Source organism: Petaurus breviceps, unplaced genomic scaffold (assembly GCF_028583685.1).
Source record: "Petaurus breviceps papuanus isolate PSGF00001 unplaced genomic scaffold, PetGlider_PUasm1.0 227, whole genome shotgun sequence".
NCBI classification, from domain to species: Eukaryota; Metazoa; Chordata; class Mammalia; order Diprotodontia; family Petauridae; genus Petaurus; species Petaurus breviceps.
In genome coordinates, this window is record NW_027185896.1 from 1,566,804 (window position 1) to 1,572,803 (window position 6,000).

Sequence of the window (6,000 nt, forward strand, 5' to 3'; positions counted from 1 at the left end):
TTTGGTAAGCTTTAACTCCCACTGCTTTTCCCTGGGAAAACTTGGAGAAGTGCCTCTCTGTCTTTACTTTTAAACTTGAAAGGGAAACTAGATATTCATATTTCTATCACATTCCATTGAATTCTATCAGCAGTTAATAATCTACTAAACATTTCAGGAGTCACATAATTTCTTTTTCTTTTACTTTGGGTGAAATTATAAGCTAAACACTTTTAAGCAAAAGAAAACCCACATTTTAACCAAAAGGAAATGTATAACAACACGAGAATTTTGAAGGAAAAGAAATCATCACAATTGAAGACCATGTCCCAAATATCAAGCTTTTACAGTCATTCTTATGGCATATGTGTAGGGAAATTTTATCAGATTGAGCAAAAATGTCAAACCTGCTATTGTCTCATCATTTACTATGCACATATGCAAGAATAAAATATCATCAGAGGGAAGCTGTTTTATTTAATACTTAAAAACATTCTGTGATTTCTTCAGTGTACACTCTCTTCACTGATGCACATTTCTACCCCTCTGAGTTTTATGGGTTTCTATAGATGAACTATTAACCAATTACTGGCCAGCCACTTAGTTATGAGCTATTCTTAAGGTAGTAAAGTTGGTAAAGTAGCATAAAATAGAGTAATAAACCTGGAGTTGAGAAGACCTGGGTTCAAATCCTGATTTTGACATTTTAGAGACTCAGTTTTCTCATTTGCAAAATGAAGGGGTTAGTTGGGCTTGATGATTTCTAAGGTCCCTTCCCACTCCAAATCTATAGTGTGATGTTCATCATTTGACAAAGAAACATACTTTTCCTTGGATTTTAAATGATGCTCATCAGAATATATCAGAGCTTATTCTTATACAGCTTTTGAGAAGCCAGGGCCAGCTTTATCCAAGGATGAGGCAGTTGAGCATGCCTTGAGTGGAGTGCTTTTTTAATTTAACTCCTCAAAATAGTTCTCAGTGCTTTACTCTGAAATTGCTGAAAGAGGTTTTCATAGAGGATCTCATTAATTCCTGAGCCTCCCTGTGAGATGGATATAAATGGCATATACTAAGCTCATTTTATTAGTGGGGACATGGGACCATATGTGCCCAGAATTACAGGGTGAGTCACATTGGAAACTGGGAGTGGAGCCCAAGTATGTGGACTTATGTGCATGTATTACTTCTTACCCTCCCATGGAACTCCCTGATTCTGAGAGGACCATATATAAATCTTTGTAGACATTCTTGACATGAATTTCTGGTGTTCCATTATCCATTAGAGTCCCAAAGATGAGAATGTATTTTATTGAAAAGAAAGCAAGACACAACAATTATGTATCTCTAAATATTTTAAATGCTTAAAGGACAACAAAAATCAATAGTATTTGAATTAAACCCACCAACAATTTGACATTCCCTTGGAAACTAAGAAAAAAATAGCATTTCACATTTACATAGATCATGGATTATGTTTTAAGGTTACAGTAGGCTTTACACACATCATTTCATTTGATCTTCACACCAGCCTATGGGACAGACTGATTATAACTTGAATTTGCAGATGTGGGAACTGAAGCTAAGATCATTAGAATGATCTTATCTTCATGTGGTCATACAGATAACAAGTAGCAGAGTGAAAATTCAAATCTAGATCTACTGCTTCTTAATCCAATCAGCTTTTCATATCATATTGCCATTTTATGCATAATTTCATATAAATTCAACCTGAAAGAAAATTTAGAGATCATATCAATCAACTATCATTCATTTTATCATAGAGAAAACTTTGACCCAGAATGAGGAAATAGTTTGTTCAAGGTTACACAGGTAGTAAGTAATTGATTTGGGGTTGAAATCTATGTTCTGTGATTAAAAAAATCTGATATATTTTAAACTATACTATGGTTGTGTTTGAGCTTTTTTCCATTCAGGTTTGATGTTGAGATGAGAATTCAGTACTAAATATACAAACATACATATACATACATGTAGTCCTCCCTCTGACATATACTGACTGTAAGACCCTGGTCCAATTACTCAATCCCTCAATGCCCAAGAAAAGAAGTTGTAAGGAATTGGTTATCTGTCTTGATAGGGATGATTTGCTTTTTAAGATTTCCCTAAGCAAATTAAATCTCAGTTTTCTCTGTTATTATTGCCTAAACTATTTTTAAACTATTAAAACTTGAATGTACTATGACTTTTGAGTCACCCTGTACACATATACTATATAATTTGCATACAAATATACTAGATAATTTAATTAAATCACAATTATATGTATAAATATAGATAGATGGATTGATATAGATATATCCTTAACATTTTGAGACAGAGCAAACGTTCCCATTTAATATCCAGGAGTTTTGGAGTTACTATAGGATGTGTTTGTGTGTTTCAGATTCATTGATTTAGGTGTGGATAAAAAATAATCAATTTAAATTCAATTTTATATAGAAGGAAATTAAGGCCCAGAGATAAAGTGACATTTTTCTTTTTTGCCAAGGCTAGATAGATAAATATCCTGAGTCAAGCTCTAGAACACATGAACCAGAAGCCTGTTGACTATTCAAACTACTGTCCTTCAGTTTTCTTTCCAGTGTTCAGTCCTAGGTACTGTTGAGCCTCCATGCATAAGTTCCTGCCAAAAGGAATTATTTGAGAAAATGAAACTCTACTTTGTGAACTAGAAACTCATCCAAGCTGAAAAGTTGAATTGCATGTAAAGCTACATTTAACCTGGTGGGTCAGATATCTCCTGAAAACTAAAGTCAAAAAAGTAAGCTTATTACTATTTCTCTACTCATTTCCAAAGCTAGGTTAAGGCTAAAGGCATGGTCCATCCCTCTTGTTGCTTAGTCATATGATGCTTTGGTAAGCGTGCTTAAATCACTTATGAATGTAATCTCTGATTTTTTCTCAGTCTCTTGATATCACAAATTGTCACTTAACTCAAACATTTTAACATAAAGGAAGGGGGGAAAGGTCCTTTGGACAGTTTAAATTGCTTTTAGAGGAGAAGCAGTAGAAGTGAAATGGCAAAGCTATCTTCCATCATCAGACTTCTATGTAATCTGAACAGATTTGAACTTGAATATGTTACAAAAGCAAGTTTGTATTACTTTATCATTGCAATCTATCCTGGTTTTAAAACCATTGCCAGAGCCTAGGAGTATTATGATTTTTTTAAAGCCCTGGATCATAAGAAAGGGTGGTATTAGATTACCTCTTGACAGATAATTTTACATCGTTAAAGTGGTTATTTCACATTTTGTAGGGATTGAGGTGGGGCAGGGCAGAGAGTGATTCTAATGTCAACCATGCAGTGAAAATTCAAACTATTTCCTTTCTAACTAACACATCCCTAAAACTGTGGTGCTTTTCAACCCAGTAAAGAAGTTCAAACATTGAACATATCTGGTAAAGCCGTTAATGTTCCATCTTCCGTTTTCCCATTTATTATTTTGTATCTGAACGTGATGATCTCTTTCAGATGCAGCTCTTACTACAACAACAAATTCAGTTGAAAAGACAATATGCCATTGTAGGGTCTTCATTTGCTGATTCATTAAAGTCATCATGATTTAAGGATAAAGTTAGGTGTCAGTAAACATAGAAAAAGATGATTCAGTCGTCAAGGATTTTTCCATCCCTGTTTGCCAAATCCTTTCCTGGGAAGCCCTACATTATAAGAGTTCATAGAGGAAACTTCATTCAGTTGCAAAGATGGGGCATAAGTTGGATGGGACTACTACTGGGAATAAAATTTGACTCCCACATTCAAGCAAGATTCAAGCAATTCAAGCAAGGCTCCACCTGTTTTTTTTTTTTTTTTAAGGCCCTGCACAATCTGGCTCTAATCTTTACTTTCCAGACAAACTGAACTACTAGCTGCTTCCAAATACTAACCTGCTCTTTTCCACTCCATATTCCTGGAATGCCTCTCCATTTGTAGACCTCTTCATCTACAAGGCCAAGGTCAGCTCCTACTCCTTCCATTTTCTGCATTCCACCTCCTACCCCCAGTTGAGAGTAATCTCTCCCTTCTCAAAGTTTCAGAGTACAGTTTTTGAAACTCCTTTTTTGACTCTTGCATATGCTGATTTGTGTCCAGGAAGGAAGAAAAGAGAGAAAGAAGGAGGGAAGGAAGGTGGGAAGGAAGGAGGGAAGGAAGGAGGAAAGGAAGGAAACAAGTATTTATTAAATGCCCACTGTGTGCCAAGCACTGCGCTAAGTGCTTTACAAATATCATCTCATTTGATCCTTACAACAGCTGTAGCAGGTGGGTGCTATTATTATCCCCCTTTTGTAATTATGGAACCTGAAGCACACAGTTTAAATTATTTGCCCAGGGTCATATAGCTAGTAAGTGTCTGAGACCAAATTTGAACTCGGGACTTATTGACCCCAAGACCAGCACTCTACCCACTGTGCCACTTAGCTGTGTAGATTGTAAGTTATTAAAAATTTTATTATTTTCAGTCTCTATATCCACTGCCCCTACCATATAGTCCTAAAATATTTGTGTAATTGGACAAGGCCTGAGATTTTAGAAACATGTGAATAAGATAAAAATAAGACTTTTTTTGTTTCTGTTTTTTGTTTGTTTGTGTTTGCTTTTTGGAGGGGGGAAGGCAGGGCAATTGGGGTTAAGTGACCTGTCCAAGCTCACATGGCTAGCAAGTGTGTCAAGTGTCTGAGGCCAGATTTGAACTCATGTTCTCCTGACTCCAGGGTGGTGCTCTATTAAAAATAACATTTTTTAAGCCTCACAGTGCTCATGTTTATTTCCATTTTGTTCTCTCTAGGCCGTACAGAGAAGAGTATCACAAGTTCATGGAAACTTTTCTCAGAGGCAAAGGACTATAGTGGAAATAATATTGAACCTAGAAGAGCCAGTAAGACTTGAATTCATCATTTCATTTTTGTCACTTAATAGCAGTGTGAATGGACAAGTCACTTAATGTATCTGAGCCTTAGTTTTCTTATTTGTAAAATGGGAATAGTGACTACCTCATGTAGTTATAGTAAGGATTAAACCTGTTATTATATGTAATATTTTTAAAAAGCCAAAAATTAAAGTACTCTGTGAATAGAAGTCTTTAATTACTGACATTACTCTTCAGCATATGTATGTATGTATGTAAAATCAAGTGGGTGGGTCAGTCATGTCACAAGAGAGAGGAATGACATATAGGAAACTCATGTGCTCCATTGGTATCACTATCTATTGGAGAATGCTTTTGGTCTTATATTTCTTTTAGATGTCTGTACACACACATATACATACATACACACCCATATATTTGTATATTCCTTGAAGTTCTCATTTAGAAGATGATATAGCTCTTTTTTTCAATTTAAGATATTTCAATAGTTAGTTAAGTGCTATATCTTCTTTGCTAATCTTTCTGTTAGACTGGTTCAGTTTTAATAAAGGAACATTATGATCTCCTATTATTGTCTTATTAACAATGTTCTTTTGAAATTCAATTAATTTTTCTGTATGAATTTATGTGTTATACCTTTTGATGAATGTTGATATTATTTCTTTGATGGATCCTTTAAATATGAGATAATTAGAGGGTATACTGGAGTCAACTCAAAATGAGTATTAAGAGCCAATTTTAAAATTTTCAATGTGAGGATTTTCACTTAGGAAATGAGCAAATACTACAGCTAAGGCCTTGATTCATTGTTTATTTGATTGTTTGGATTTAAGAACAAGTGGGAGAAAATGTTAATATATCAGATTAAAATTTTTAAAAAATGTTATATATGCTTCTTTTCCTTCCCTAGAAAGCTGATTCTCAGGTGTTTACCAGAACACTATTTGATAACATCCATGTTTATTTCTACTGATATACTGAACTATTCTTTTTATGTGTCTAAGAGAGTAATTGCAATTCATTTTCTTTTTTCCTTCATTTCTTCCTTTCCTTCTTCCTTTCTTCCCTTCTTCCTTTTCCCTCCTCCTCCTCCTCCTCCTCCTCCTCCTCCTTCTTCTTCTTTTTC

General features: G+C 34.7%; 1 long non-coding RNA gene across 4 annotated transcripts in view; it reads left to right on the top strand.

Moving 5' to 3' along the window:
• The window catches only part of LOC138166919 (uncharacterized), a 34,685-nt gene extending 29,604 nt beyond the window's left edge, over positions 1-5,081 (top strand). For 3 of the 4 annotated variants that reach the window (XR_011169769.1, XR_011169768.1, XR_011169771.1), the window contains 2 exons: positions 3,824-3,963; positions 4,794-5,081. This is a non-coding gene — a long non-coding RNA (uncharacterized lncRNA). The remainder of the gene's footprint in view (positions 1-3,823; positions 3,964-4,793) is intronic. The other variant, XR_011169770.1, reaches the window with a different exon arrangement.
• Positions 5,082-6,000: the final 919 nt, after the last annotated feature.